The sequence below is a fragment of the Tamandua tetradactyla genome, chromosome 15, assembly GCF_023851605.1.
Source record: "Tamandua tetradactyla isolate mTamTet1 chromosome 15, mTamTet1.pri, whole genome shotgun sequence".
NCBI lineage: Eukaryota > Metazoa > Chordata > Mammalia > Pilosa > Myrmecophagidae > Tamandua > Tamandua tetradactyla.
In genome coordinates, this window is record NC_135341.1 from 37,634,854 (window position 1) to 37,651,109 (window position 16,256).

The following is a 16,256-nucleotide window of genomic DNA, read 5'->3' on the forward strand; positions in this document are numbered from 1 at the left end:
AGGATACCACCCACAAACAGTCACAACTGCTCCTCTAGCCTGACTGGCACCTGGTGTGAGAAGATGTGACCATCAGGACAGACTTGGGTGGTCCAGGAAAAGCTGCCTGGAGGAAGTAACTACTGAGTTCTGAAGAAGAGTGAGTGGGGCAGGGTACCCCAGACAGGCTGCAGTCTGAGCACAGCCATGCGCTGGGTTTGGTTCTCTATGCACTTGGGCGAGGTGGGCAGCCCCCAGTCATGAAAGGGCTCAGACAAGGGGTTGGGTTTCTCTAACGGGCAGGGGGAGCCAGGACAGGACCTGGTTAGCTAAGGATAGTAGGGGGCAACAGGGGGGTCAAACCATACCCGTGGTGCCTGATGGTGAACTGACAGCCCTGGGTCTCCAGACACTGTGGGGTCACACCAGCTCCTTTGCTTTACCCACCCCCAACACCACCTTGGGGAGCCTGCCACGGGAGCTGTCTTTATAGCTTTGGTTCTTGTACTGGTTTGAAAGGATGTAAGCCCCCTAGAAAAGCCATGTTTTAATCAAAATCCCATTTCATAAAGGTAGAATAATCTCTATTCAGTACTGTATGTTTGAAACTGTAATCATATCCTCTCCCTGGATGATGTGATTTAGTCAAGAGTGGTTGTTAAACTAGATTAGGGGACGACATGTCTCCACCCATCTGGGTGGGTCTTGATTGGTTTATTGGAGTCCTATAAAAGAGGAAATATTTTGGAGAATGAGAGATTCAGAGAGAGCAGTGAATGCTGCAGCACCACAAAGCAGAGAGTCCACCAGCCAGTGACCTTTGGAGATGAAGAAGGAAAACACCTCCTGGGAGCTTCATGAAACCGGCAGCCAGGAGAGAAAGCTAGCAGATGACGCTGTGTTTGCCATGTGCCCTTCCAGCTGAGAAAGAAGCCCTGACTATGTTCACCATGTGCCTTCTCACTTGAGAGAGAAATCCTGAACTTCTTCGGCCTTCTTAAACCAAGGTATCTTTCCCTGGATGGATGCCTTAGATCGGACATTTCTATAGACTTGTTTTAGTTGGGACATTTTCTCAGCCTTAGAACTGTAAACTAGCAACTTATTAAATTCCCCTTTTTAAAAGCCATTCTGTTTCAGGTATATTGCCTTCTAGCCACCAGCAAACTAGAACAGTTCTGTCACCAAAATGCAGCTGTCTCAGGTTTTCTTCCCAGGCCCTTCAGGGTAATCCCCCAGAGAGTCATGTACTGAGTCTCCAAAAGTGAACACTCCCTGGGCGCTTGGCTCCTGCCCAAGCCCCCCTCACCGTGCCCAGGTCCAGCAGCCCCAGCCTGGATCGAGGCAGACAGCCCTAGCTAGCTGCCTCCATCCTTGTGGAGGCCTCCACATGCTCTGGAGCCTGGACGACCCTTGCTCCAAGGACCCTGGCAGTGGAGTGAAGGCTGAGCCCCTTCCTTCTCCACAGGAGAGCCAGACTGAGTGGGCCTGAGGCCTACACAGTCGTACAGTCCCCCTTGTAGAAAAAGGATATAAGATTATGAATTCGTAAATAGAAACAGGTGAATAAAAATGAGAAAAGAAATCAGACAATTTACAAATTTTAAAAAGTTGACAAATACTATAAAACAAAATCCAGAAAAATAATGGTTTTGGTGACATTTCTGTAACAGTTTTTTCCTCTACATTTTCTGGCTGATGAATGTGATGGTCTGTACCTAGGACAAAGATTTTGTAACTTAGGGGAAAATATTTTCTTACAGAGAATAGAAAAATAATTCAGTCTTCCTGTGTGTGTGTATGTGTGTTTAGTATTTATGCTTCCACTTTATCATTTTTAAGAATTAAACTCCCACCTCAGTAGTCTTAAGAGCAATATAATGAAACACATAATAAATTTAGATTTATGCCCATCATAGTTTCAAAGGCTTCCCTGAAATAAATCTGGAATTCACATCTTTTTCCTTAAAGAAAGAAAAACTAACAGTAATTTTATTATGCTTCTGTCTACCCATGCTCACTTAAACAGAACTGGATGAATTCAAGTCTAGTGCTGTTTAAAATTTTGTTTGCTACAACACATTCAGGTGATCTGCCTCCCTGTATAACATATTTCTTAAACCTAACTGAAAATAAAAGATTTTTTAAAAGGCCTCCTTCTCTTAAATGGAATTTTATCATGATACTGAAATTTTTGTCCAAGGCATAGTCTAAGTGGTTTCATACCACAATCAACTCTAGTGAATTTCAAGAAAAACAGGAGAGCTCTTCATAAATAGTTGAGAAACTTTAAAGTGAATTTGGCTCTTTTCTCATTACATGAAACAAAAAAAGGGTATTCTATTTTTAACAGTAATTTTTTTTTTGGAAGTTCAGGGACTGGGAATCAAACCCGGGTCTCCCGCATGGCAGGCGAGCATTCTACCACTGAACTACCCTTGCACCCCAACAGCAATATTTTAACAGTTCTTAAACAAGATTATGAAAGGGAATAAAGTTTATACCAGTCCAAGTATCTACAATAATCTGATAGAAGCTTTCAAGAACATTGCACGCTATTTCACTCCCAAGTTTCTTATAACAGGAAGTTCTCACTAGAAATATCATGTTAACGTTGGAGTCTCAAATTGGTAGGTGCAAAAATTCATTTAACTTTTAGATATTTTTTGTTGGTCAAGGTTGCAACAGCAATTTATATTATTCCTAACTTCAGCCTTAAGATCAAATGGCTTTGCGTCCATCCAACATAAGAATTTGTTTTGCCTGTACCTGATAAAATAAAATGGTAAATTAGCATTCAGCTCTTCTCTTGCCAAAAAGAAATGTTCTAAATTCATATACTACAAATGACCTAATAAGTGGTGTCTGCATACTATACATCCCATGTTTATATTATGCACCATTTTAAGGGGGAGGAAAACTCCACAGGGGTTTATTCAAAGGATATATAATATCCTAAGAATATCAATTTATATATATGAGTTCTGTATAAACTGTACGTGGTCATTTTAGCTGGACTGTAACAAGCCCCTATAATGCAAAAGTTGACTCTAAAGTCACCTTATTTTTAAAGCACTATAGTTCAGAATTTAGTTATTACTTTTCTCCAATACAAAATCATCTGGTGGTATTCACTGTTAACTTCATGCTAAAATGTTCCAGGTTTAGATTGCTTTATCAATAAAAGGAAAAAGAAATAATAGTTTTAATAGTTTTCAAATTTCACGTTAGAGGAAAAACCCTTTTCACACGTAATGAAAAATGTGCAAATGCAGGTTTGTGATTACAAGGATGTCTTTCATTAATACCCTATTCTAATTCCTCCATGGCATTCAAATAGTAATGTAAAACCCAATAAAGAAAAACCACTTAAGCGCAGGATCAAACTCAGCTATGAAGAGAGGAATTATATAAAGCCTATTTAACCCTAAGTATTTAAGACAATGAGCAGAGTAAGACAGCCTTTAGCTAACAGACACCATTTAAACAGCTGTGTGAAATAATGTTGCTTAAGATTAATAAATGTGGTGTGATACATTAAGAATGTTCGGGTTGTATGTTGATTGGTTTTATTAAGAAAAATTAAAAAAAATAATAAATGTGATGTGTTATGTGATTCCAACCATTCGGTTAAAAAAAAACAATGAGAAACAGCATCCCCCACCAGCTTGGAGCGTATCGACTCAAGCACTTTGGCCATGTCTTTCCAAATACTTATTAGTGCCTTTTAACATTACAAACATAAATGTATCTTGTACTGGAATTCCAATATATTTTGGTGATCCTGAGGCTGCCTAAAAATTAAAAGGCATCCAAGTGAAGTATATTTTATACATATTATAGCTCAAAATTTCAGAACCTAACATGAAATAATTCACCAACTGTCAGCCTTATAGTAAATTCTAGTAATTTTTTTTTTTTTAACTTTTAGGACTTTATTGTAACTTTGGGAAATAGATGGTAGAATGTATCTTTTTTTCTTAAAAAAGACGTTTGGGCAGGCCATGGTGGCTCAGTGGCAGAGTTCTTGCCTGCCATGCCTGAGACCTGGGTTTGATTCCTGGTGCCTGCCCATGCAAAAAAAAAATTAAAAAGACATCATATAGCTGACCTAAATTCACATAAAAATAGCATTTTTACAATCATATCGAAATTTAATCCTTTTACACAAGTTAACAAAATGTATCACAACAAAAATTAAACATTTGGCTTTAACAGAAGCAATGCTTTTAAAAGTGGGACAATGAAAAAAAATTAAGGAAACATTACAAATGGTCACCTTTAGTTCAATTTACCACACTACAGGAACAAAGTTGTTACAATAAACTGTGTTCAACTGAGCCACTACCTGCACTACAGTACAGTACCTGAAATCAGTCCTAAGGTCAAGGCTTAAAACAATTTTAAGAGACCAGACCCTAAGTGTTTTAGCTATCTCTGTAAGAGGTGCTTTTCCATTCTGAAATAGTCAAAGCTTACTTAAAAGTCTGATTATATGCAAAGTTTTTCCTCATCATACTTTCAGTTCAAAATACTATCATCATTGGTAATATGGTCTGTATCTCATCTGATCTGGATGATGTGGTCCAGGATGTAGGGTTTGAGAAGGTGGACCCTGCATTCGTGGAGAAGGAGGCAGTGCTCTGGTGCAGCCCATGTACCAGGACTCATTCCCCCAGTTGTGTAAATGAGTTCCTTGATCTTCAGTGAACAGGGGTAAAGAGTTAGGATTAGAACAGTGAGGAGGGGCTGCACTCACAGCTGGACTGCCATGTTGAGGTGGGGGAGGTCCCAGAGGAGGATGACTCATATGAGGTGGCATCTGGACAATCTTATGTCCAGGGGGAGGGCTTATTGGTGGTGGAGCAGAGGTCATTGGTGAAGGTGGGGCTTGGCTATAAACCAAGTGGGGAGCACCTGCGGCCTGGGGGGGATGTGGCACTGGATGGCTTAGTGGTGGTGGAGGAGGTGGGGATGGTGCACAACATTGCGGTGGAGGCATAGTGTGATGAGAGTGCCATGCCACTGATTGACCCTGCTCTGCAGGATGATGGTGAGCAGGGAGGGGCTAGGGCAGAAGGTGGTGGTACTCCAGCACCCGAATTGGAATCATCCTGAATAGGAACAGTTAATAAATTGCTGTGTTTTCTTATTGAGATTCAAAAGGTTTCCTGACTGACGGAATGAGGTGGGGCCATGGATAATTCTGCTGGAGGAGCACAAAATAGTCTCATGTGCTGGGTCGAAGTGCTCGCGGGGCACGTGTTGCAAAGGAGGAGGTGGCATCACGATGTGATGCTTTGGCAGAATACGGCTCGTGTGGCATTATAAGATGTTCAGGGATCTCAGTTGCAGGGGCCGGGCAATAGGAGGATGAACATTTTCAAGTGAAGCCTGGGTAACAGGTTTTCCAGTGCTCTTATGGCAGTGGTTGATATAAACCTGTAAGTCTCTTTGAGACAATACGTTCTCTTATACCCTTGAACAATGCTACCCTTGAACAAAGCTACCCATGAAGAGAGAACCTCGTGTACACTGCTCAGTTCACTGCACAGAATCGCTACACCCTGGACACATCTTATCTCCCTTTTTATCAGGTGAAAAACCTGCTGGCATGGATCATTCACCCATAGACTTTAATAGGCAGACCACATTTGTCACAGAAATGAAAACTGGAATATCATCCTTTTCACCTACGATGTTTATCTGAAAATCCCAAGAAAGACGTCCAGGAAATCTTCACTGATTTCCAAATATTTCTCCCCCTTTACAGTCAAGCCATTCTTCATTATAATCAAATCCTTCTTCATCACCAGGTGGAGCCTTTGCAGGCATCCTGGTTACTGTCCTTGTAGTTCAAGGCGCAAGTTTGGTTTTGTTTGTGTGCTTTATAGGAATTCATCTATGAACTTCAAGACCGCCCAATGATCCAGAACAATTACTGCCTTCTAACTCGTTATCAGTGTGAGCCATGATTCGACTCTCAGAGCACAGTCTTCCTTTGTGTTTAAATTAGAAAAGTTTTTTCACTTCCCAACCTATTTTCAATGGTATCTCATAAGAATTCTGGATTATTATCAAATTTGGGAAACTGCCACCAACTTTCATATAAGAATTGAAGAATTTTCCACAGATAAGCTTCTGACTCCGTACATTTCAAACCTCCTTTTCCCTCCACGGCTCATGATTTTTCCAGCATTGGGCCCTGTGGGGCAGGTTCTTAATGCAATAGGACCTTGCATTTCTGGCCTGAGGCACAAGCTCTGACTGGCAGGTGGTTCCCGAGGCCAGTTCCACACTAGGACAGGAATGAAAACTGTACATAGTGGTAGAGCAAACCACCTAAATGTCCCCTATAAGGAAACCAGGTGTGTCCTTGTAGTAGGCTCGGGCTGTATCGCCCAGATCCCCTTCAAGGAGGACCTGCTGCTGTCCACTGCTGGGAAGGGGCCAGCAGATAGGTGTGCCTCAGTAACTGAGAGGCCCCTCGCGGCTGGTCTCCCTGGGCCCAACGCTTTCCATCCCTCCCTCAGGTGCTGACCACAAGGGACTCTGGATGAACACCTTACGCTCTGAGCTCCCTCTCAGAATCTGCTTCCCAGAGACCCCAACCAGCAATAATTCCCAACCCACCTTCCCCTTGGTTCATCTCGAAAATTCCACAGCCTCTCCAGTGCTCCCCGCCCTACCCCATGAGGGGAAGTAGGGTGGAAAGGAGTCCGAGTGGGAAAGGACTGAGGTCCTAATTGACTGCCGTTACAACATCTTCATTTTGCACATTTTTCAAGACCATTTGATCCTGCGGACAAGCACTGGGGTCCTTCCCGAGGCCTGGAAGGGGCACACAATCGAAGGATACTTAAGTTCGAGCCTCATCAGCCTCTTATGAGGTCCACCTCTGCATTCTTCAAGTTTTACTGAGCGCCTACTCTTTGCCAGCCCCATCGTGAATCCCACAATCCACAGATGTACAGAATAGACCTAACTCTTTCCTTACTCACTCACAAACTGGGGGGTGCAAGAGGTGAAGTAGATCCCAAGAGGCAATTACTCAGTGGAGAGGCATGCTGGCTCCAGCTGGGGTGGGGCGGGGGTGGGCTTGCTGCTGGCACCTGAAGGCTGAGGTGGGCAACTGGTGGAGGAGGAAACAGCTGTAGTCAGTATAAGCAAGTACAAAGGCCAGGTCAGAGGGGGTGGGCAGACCTTGACAAATGGTCCAGGACCTGTAAGGGGAGGCAAGGGGGTCTGGATAGCAGGAGGCAGCAGGCTGGGGAGAGGCAGGAGGTGGGTGGCTCCCTGGGAGAAGGTGGAGGGCAAGATGATGCCTCCCCCCCTCCAAGGATATTCAAGCCCTAGTCCCTGGAGCCTCTGTTTATGTTATATTACAGGGGAAAATGAATTCAGCAGATGGAACTAAAGTCAGAGAGCTTAAAGAGATCACCCTAGATTATTTGGATGGGTCCAGTGTAATCACATGAGCTCTAAAAAGCTGCAGAAGGCAGAAGAGTTGGTTGGAGAGACTCAGAGTGTGAGAGGGACATGCCCCTCTGTTGCTGGTTCTGAAGATGGTGAAAAGAAGTAATGAGCCAAGAATTTTCTGGTGGCCTCTAGAAGCTGGAGCCCTCCTTAGCTGACAGCCAGTGTTTGCGGTTTGGCCCAACCGCTAAACTATCGGGGACCCTCTACTCCTCAGCTTCTCACTGCTTGCTAGACGACACTGCCGCACGCAGAAAAGGGGCTCGAGCCAGGGGTCTGGGTCCAAGGGGCGCGCGCAGGAGACCTCGCTGCGGGTCTAAAGGACTGGAGGCCGAGTCAATTAAGGCATGAAGCGAGGTAGCTTTATTGTTGGTAGACGCTTATGCCAGGGCCGCCAGTAGCTAAAGACCACGAGTCTCGGTGAGCCCTGGATTATATACAGTTTGAGGAGAGGCGGAGTTAGGGCGTGGCCTCCAGGGGAGGATAGCCAATCACACAGGGAGGACGGATGAGTGACTGTGACCATAGAGATGCTGTTCCTGAGTGTACCCGTAGCAGAGGATGTTGGGTAGGTGGAGGACTAAGGAGAAGGCCAATAGGGTTAAAGAGACAAGACTGCATCATCACTAGTCGCCGGTGAGGCTTGTAATTCAGAGGCCTAGAAGAACCGGACATGCCAAAATGGCGAGGGAGGGAGAGAAAAAGATTAAGCTACCAGGCCAAGAATAAAATTATGCCACAAGTGTTGAACTTTTTTTAAAATGTATTTTTTTAACGGATCTATTGAGATGTAATTCTCATTCACAATTTACCCAATTAAGTTGTACGAATCTTTAGTCTATACATATAAGCATCCATCACCACAATTTTAGAACATTTTCATCACTTCAGAAAGAAACCCCCATTTTGGACATCTGACCTAAAGAATATTTTAGTTTGTTAAGCTTCCAGAATGCAATATACCAGAAACGGAATGGCTTTTTAAAAGGGGAATTTATTAAGTTGCAAGTTTACAGTTCTAAGACTGTGAAAATGTCCAAATTAAGGCACAAACATGAGGTTACCTTCACGCAAGAAAGGCTGATGCTGTCCGAAATAGCTCTGTCAGCTGGGAAGGCACATGGCGACATCTGCTAGCTTTCTCTACCCCTTCTTCAAAAGGCTCCCCTGGGGGAATTTTCTTTCTGCATCTCCACAGGTCTCTGGCTGTCTGTAAAGCTTTTTCCAAAATGGTTTCCTCTTAATGGAAAACAACCCTACCTAGAATGGAAAACAACCCTACATCTCTATGGAAACTACCTAATCAAAAGGTCCACCCACAACTGGGAGGTCACATCTTCACGGAAACAACTTAATAAAAAAGATCCCTATCAACAGTATTGAATGAGGATTAAGAAACATGGCTTTTCTGGGAGACACAGCAGTTTCGAACTGGCACATAGAACTGTGAGAAAATAAATTTGTGCTGTTCTAAATCAACATATGTGGTGATTTGTTATGGCAGCAACAGAAAGCTAATACAGACCTTGGTATCAGGAGAGGGGTTCTGCTAAAACCAATACCTAAAAGTGTGGAGGTGGTTTTGGAATTGGGCAATGGGCAGAAGCTGAAATGACATTGAGGAGCATGCTAGAAAAAAAGCCAAGATTGCCTTAAACCCACTCTTAGCAGATATCCAGACTTTAAGAAGGCTGTTGGGGAGGGCTCAGAAGGAAATGAGGAATGTGTTATTGGAAACTGCATTACATCGTTGCAGAAAATTTGGTGAAACTGTAACCCGCAGTTGGGTGAAAAGCAGAATTTTTTAAATAGTGAACTTAATACTTAGCAGAAGAGATTTCCAAGCTTGAAGGTTTGATGGCAGGTGGAAGGCACAGCGTGGTTTCTTCTCCCTGCACATAGTAAAAATGGGATAGGAAAGAGACAAATTGAGGGAAGAATTGTTGAACAAAATGGAACCAGGACTTGATAATTGTGGATTTTCTCAGCCAATTGTCCAGGAAAACACTTTCCCTCCCAATTGTTAGGATTGATACAATTTTAATTAAATCAAATTTTTCTTCTAGATTGACAAAGTCATTATAAAATAATCTAAAAGAATAAACAGGTTAGTGTAGCAAATAAATAATGAGTGAGAAGGGTAAGGTGAGAGCCAGAGCCCTCCCAGGTAGAGCACAGCCCCATGGACCTGGTCACAAGCTGGAGAGTATAGGATTCCCTATATCCTAGGAGGATATAAGGAATTTCAGATTTGGGTGGAGAAGGGAGGGCTGGTCATGTAATGGTGTTGCAAAATTCAGTATGCAGTTTTGGAGGGGGAAAGGACCTTCGGCTGTCACCCCTGGAAACAAAGTAAATTCTTAAGAAATACTGAATCACAGAGACTGTTGCCAAATTGTTGCAATGACCACTGCTTGTGCTTGACCTTTTAATAACACTTCCTTTTTTGGCTAACCTCTTATTCAACACATGCTTCCCAGGATGCCTATGATGTTGCACTTCCTGGTAGTCTCACTCCTTCTCTGGCTTTCCCTTCCTACCTGAAGGTGGCAATGAGGTGGGGAAGGGGATAAGTGGCCAGAGTTTGAACCTATTTGGAACAGGATTTGCAGAAGGCCTGCGTGTGGGTTTTGAGAGAGATGTCAAGAATGACTCTTAGAGTTTTCGCCTGAGCAACTGGATTAACGGAGGTGCCATTTACTGAGATGAAGACAATTATGGGAAGAACAGGTTTGGGAAGTAAAGTGAAGACTTCAGCTATAACTACATTCAGTTAGAGATGCCCACTGGCCATCTAAGTGGAGATGGTGAGCAGACTGACAAGAATGCAGGAGCCATCATTGTATATACAGACAATGCAGAAGCCACGGGGCTGGACAAGACGACCAGAGAGCAGGTGTTGAGAAGGAAGGGAAGAGGTGTCATTCACTGTGTAACGGTCCGGAGATGGGAGGAATTGTAAGAAGGAGCATCTAGGGAGGTGGGATGAGAACTGGGAGAGCATGGAAACCTGGAGGCCAAGAACAGACGACGTTCTGAGAAGGCAGGTCTGGCTAACCATGTTAAATGAGACTGAGCACCAGCTATTGGATTTAGCCCCATGGAACTCAGTGGTGACTTTCACAGGTGTGATTTCAGCGGCACAGAGTAGAGGCCAGACTGGAGTGGATTCAAGAGAGAATGAATGGAGAGGAATTGCAAGCAGTGATAATGGGGTCAACTCTTTTGGGGGAGCTCTGCTAGAAGGAGGATACAAAATGTGGTGGTTGTTAGAGTAGGCTGTGGGGCTGAGGGGGTTTTAATGATGGTCATAGTCTTTGCTGTAAATCCTGAAGGAGCACAGGCTTGGGATAAATGAGTGGGATGGTCTGCAGGGTGCCAGGCCCCAGGTTCCTTCCTCAAAAGTAGCTGACATGCCAGGAGGGCCTGAGCACATATAAGTGTAGAAGCCAAGAGTTTAAAGCAAGACCTACAGAATTTGTTGCAAGCTGCTGGCCTCGGGATGGCAGCGGTAAACTGTGGCGATTGTTATGTAGAGCAGTCTGGGAGGAAGAGAATATTTACCCAAAACAGTTATGTTAAGTATGAAGAACACTGTGAGATAAGAATCTTGCTCCCTCAGGAAATGCCTGCATATCTATTGACATCCTGTGGTATATAACTAAGATCTGGTTGAAAATAAAGTTGTCTGAAGTCTGTCTGAAGTAAACTCAAGCTTCAGACCTCCTGAGCCCGTCTGTGTCTTTCTTTCTCTCCTTCTTCCTTTCTTTCTTTCTCATCATTCTTTAATATCCTTCGAGCTGCGTTTCAACAGGAAGCAACATATAAGCACATGGCTATATTTGTTTTCTTTCCTCTTTTTGCCCATAGACAGCACTTACTATGTATCTTGTGGCACTTACACATCTTGTTCTTATATATAACATGGCATAATAACTTATTGTTGTTGATAGCTATATAATAGTTATTCTGTGGCAGTCTCTGTTCTAGTACTTTATATCTATTAGGTAATTTAATCCTTTACAGCCTGTCTTAGTTTGCCAGGTCTGCTATAGCAAAATGCCAAGGGCGAGTTGGTTAAATAGTAGCAATTTACTGTCTCACAGTTCTAGAGGCTAGAAGTCTGAAATCAAGGTTTCAGCAAGGCCATGCTTCCTCATAAAGAGAAGTATCTGCTTCATGTCTCTCCTCTGGTTTCTAGAGCATAGCCGGCAATCCCTGGTGTTTCTTGGCTTGTGGTAGCATCATTTCATCCCTGTCTCCATCATATGGCCCTCTCTCTCTCTCTATCTGTCTCTTGTACTGTGTCCAAATTTCCTCTCCTTATAAGGACAATCTGTTATATTAGATCAGGGCCCTCCAGAATCCAATTTGGCCTCATCTTAACTAATAACAGCTTCGAAGATCCTATTTACAAATAAGTTCACATTCACAGGACCAGCGGTTAGAGCTTGAGCATGTCTTTTTGAGGGACACCAGTCAATCCATAGCACAGGCCTGTGAAATATAATTATGGAGATGAAGAGACTGCAGCACAGAGAGGTAAAACAATGTGCTGAAGCTGGGAAGTTCAGTTTTAGTAATCTTATATATGTTTTGATTAAGCAGAACAAAATGTAGCAAAGTGCCCACATCATAAGCTTAATGTGTTTTCACAAAGTGAACACCCTTGGGTAATAGCTACCTGGGCCAAGAAGTCTGGTCTTCATGCTCCCCACCTCACCACCCCATTCAAGCTCCTCCCAGCTATGACTCCCTTTTCTCCCTAAAGGCACCCATGACCTTCACTTCTAAGATCTTAGATGAGTTCCTTTTCAGCCCTTTGAAGGTGCTTCTCTGTTGTCTTCTGGCTTGTGGAGTTTCTGACAAGAAGTCTTATTTTTATTGTTCTGTATGTCATTTGTCTTTCCATAAGTTAGCTTTGCCTGCTTCTTTTTTTTTTGCTTGGGCAGGTACTGGGAATCGAACCTGGGTCTCCAGCATGACAGGTGAGAACTCTGACTGCTGAGCCACCGTGGCCCACCCTGCTATGAACATTTTTGTGCACAGCTCTTCTTCTTCTTTTTTTCTTTTTGCATGGGCACGCACCAGAAATCGAATCCACAGTCTCCAACATGGCAGGCGAGAACTCTGCCACTGCACCACCATTGCCTGCCCCGTGCATGGCTTTTGATGCCTATATTTACACATTTCTTTGAGGTGTATTCTAGGGGTGGAGTTGTTCATTGGTTATATGTATGTTCAGTTTTACCAGATTCTGCCAAAAGGTTTTTCAGTTGTACCATTTTATTGTTCCATCGGAAGTGTACAAGAGTTCCAGTTGCTCCACATCCTGACCACCACTTGGTATGGTCAACCTTTTTGCTTTTAGCCCTTGTAGTGAGTGTGCAGTGATATCCCATTGTGGTCTGATTTGCAGTTCCCTTATGAACAATGATGCATACTTTTTCATGTGCTTATTGACCATTTGGTTATTCTCTTTTGTTCAGTGCTTTTCTATTTTTCTTTCAGTGAGTTTTAATTTCCATTTCTTTTATTGGGAGTGAGATTCAACACTTTCAAGTGTTAGGAGCTATTTGAATTTCCTTTTTAGTGAATTATTTGTCATGTATTTGAACTTTTTTTTTTTTAATTGGATTGAAGGTCCTTTATGTATTAGGGAAATAGGCCCTTCATGATATGATTTGCAAATATTTTTCCCTGGTATGAAACTCTTTTGAACTATAGTGTTTCCTCACAATTTAAAGCATTCATATGGTTGATACTGTCAATTGTTTCTACCCTACAGTGAATGATTTAAAAGAAATTCGAGCTCAACACTCTCTGCGGAAACCTGCGATGACTGTGTAGGATGCAATGCCTGAAGGATGAAACAGGCCTCTCTGATTTTGTTGTCCACCGGTGCCCCCAGCCACAAAAGGCCTTATTGTACCTTGAAAACTACAAGCTTGTTCCCACCTTAGGGCTTTTGCACTTGCTGTTGCCTCTGCCTTGATACCTTTCCTCCACATCTTATTTGCCCTCATCAATCAGGTCTTGGCTCAAATGTCCCCTCAAACGTGCCCAACCCTCTCACCTTCTAACTGGCTTTATTTGTACTCAGAACTCTCTCATCACCTCATATTGTTATATACATATTCTTCACTTGCTCCTTCCTGGGGCCTCACTGCATCCCTGATGCCTAAAACAAGCTCTAGAACATGGGTAGGTGCTCAGTAAGTAGTTGTTTTAAGAGTGAATGAAGTGTATGTGTGAAAAAGTTAAACTGAATTAAAGAAAAGAAAATTGAAGTCTTAAACCTTTGGAGAGGTAAGAACTTTCTAATAAAGGAGTGGCAGACAAAAATAATTCTCTTGAAGCCTTCTCGACCAAAAGGGGGAAGAGTGAAATGAGACAAAATAAAGTGTCAGTGGCTGAGAGATTCCAAACAGAGTCGAGAGGTTATCCCGGAGGTTATTCTTATTCTTACGCATTAAATAGGGTATCACATTTTTAATTAAGGTGTAACAGAGAGGCTGGAGGGAACTGCCTGAAAATGTAGAGCTGTGTTCCAGTAGCCATGCTTTTTGATGATGATTGATAATGATAATAGCTTTCACAATGTGACTGTGTGATTGTGAAAACCTTGTGTCTGAGGTTCCTTTTATCTATTTTAGCAACAGACAAATAGAACATATGGAATAAAAATAAATAATAGGGGGAACAAATGTTAAAATAAATTTAGAGTGAAATGCTGGTGATCAGTGAGGGGGAGGGGTGGGAGGTATGGTATGTATGAATTTTTTTCTGTTTTCTTTTTCTGAATAGATGCAAATGTTCCAAGAAAAAAAAAATAATTCTCTTTGAAGAAGAGTCACCTAAAAATCAATTTGCCCTGGAGCCTATTGGCATCAATACCAATTTGCTAAGGATATTTCACCTCTTGGAGGACCTGCTCATCGGCTCTGGGCTTGGGTGTTTCGGGCAGCTTTTAGGAGTATGGTGTTCACCATTTCAGACACCACCAACCCCACCTCCATCCCCACCCCCACATTGGAATCTAGATACAGAGGCTCAATTTTCATATTTCTGGAACGTTCTTATCACCACTATGTTATCCCTTATATCAACATTTTCTGTTCTTTTATCTTGTTCAGTGTGGGCACCTGATCCAGTCACAGAGTAAAAGAACACATTCAAATGTTTGTTCCTGTATGATAATGAATAATTGTGTTAAAAACACAACCATCATAGCCAGGAGGCTATGATATAATAATTGCCTATTTTATATCATACTAAATATAATGTGATATCCTGCATGTGACCCTGAAACAGAAAAAGAATGTTAGGTAAAAACTAAGAAAATCTGAATAAACTACAGGCTTTAGTTAATATTAATGTATTAATATTGGTTCACTAATTGTAACAAATGTACCATATTGATGTAAGATGTTAATAATAGGGAAAGCTGTGTGTTGTGGAAGTGTCTGCCTATGGAGCTCGGGGCATTATCTGCTCAATTTTTCTTTAAATCTAAAACTATTTTAAAAAAATAAAATTAAACAAAAACAAAACAAGCGGAAAGATGGACCAGTTAGAGGGTTCTCTTTATTCCACTTCATTTTTCATGCCTAATGATAATTTTAGCTCACATAATATTGAACACATACTAAGCATTTCAGTCTGATTTTAATAAAAGATAGCTGTCTTTTAAAAAAATTTTAAATGCAATTTTGAGATATATTCACATACCCTACAGTCCATCCAAAGTATACAATGAATGGCTCACAGTATCATCACATAGTTGTGCATTCATCACAATTAATTTTAGAACATTTTTATTACTCCAAAATAAAAAACCACAACCCCCCCAAAAAAGAATATCCCATACTCTTTTTCCTCCCCCCATTATTGACCCCTAGTATTGCTGTGGTATATTTGTTACTATTGGTGAAAGAATATTAAAATATTATTGTTAACTACAGTCCATGGTTTGCAATAGGTGCATTTTCTCCATACACCACCCTATTATTAACTCCTGTAATAACAACGTACATTTGTTCTAGGTCATGAAAGAGGTTTTTAATATTTATACTGCTAATCACGATCATCATCCACAAAATTTACTAGTTATACAATCCCATGCTTTAACCTCTAGATTTCCTTCTAGTGACATACATGACTCTAAACTTCCCTTTTCAACCACAATCACACACATAATTCAGCGCTGTTTATTACACACACTATAATGTGCTACCAACACCTCTATCTACTTCCAAACATTTAAATTGAACCTAGTTAAAAATTCTGCACATATTAAGTTTCCACTCCCCATTCTCTAGTCGCCTATCTCCTGGTGACCTATATTCTAGTTTTTATCTCCATGAGTTTACACATTATAATTAGCTCATATTAGTGAGATCATAAAATATTTGTCCTCTTGTGTCTGACTTATTTCACTCAACCTAATGTCCTCAAGACTCATCCATGTTGTCGTGCGCATCAGGACTTTGTTCCTTCTTACTGCTGAATAACATTCCATCGCATGTATATACCACATTTTGTGAATCCATTTATTGGTTGTTGGACACTTAGGTTGTTTTCCTCTTTTGGCAATTGTGAACAATGCTGCTATGAATATCAGTGTGCAAATATCTGTTCACATGAATATCAGTGTGCAAATGTCTGTTCACTTCTAAGTATATACCTAGTAATGGGGTTGTGGGATCATATGGCAGCTCTATACTTAGCTTCTGGAGGAACTGCCAAACAATCTTCCACAGCGGCTGTACCCTTTCACATTCCCAGGAGCAGTGAGTAAG

The 16,256-nt window shown here is 41.9% G+C and overlaps 1 pseudogene; it reads right to left on the reverse strand.

Moving 5' to 3' along the window:
* Window positions 1-4,519: 4,519 nt before the first annotated feature.
* On the reverse strand, window positions 4,520-5,952 carry LOC143657921 (E3 ubiquitin-protein ligase Hakai pseudogene; annotated as a pseudogene).
* Between the last annotated feature and the right edge of the window lie 10,304 nt (window positions 5,953-16,256).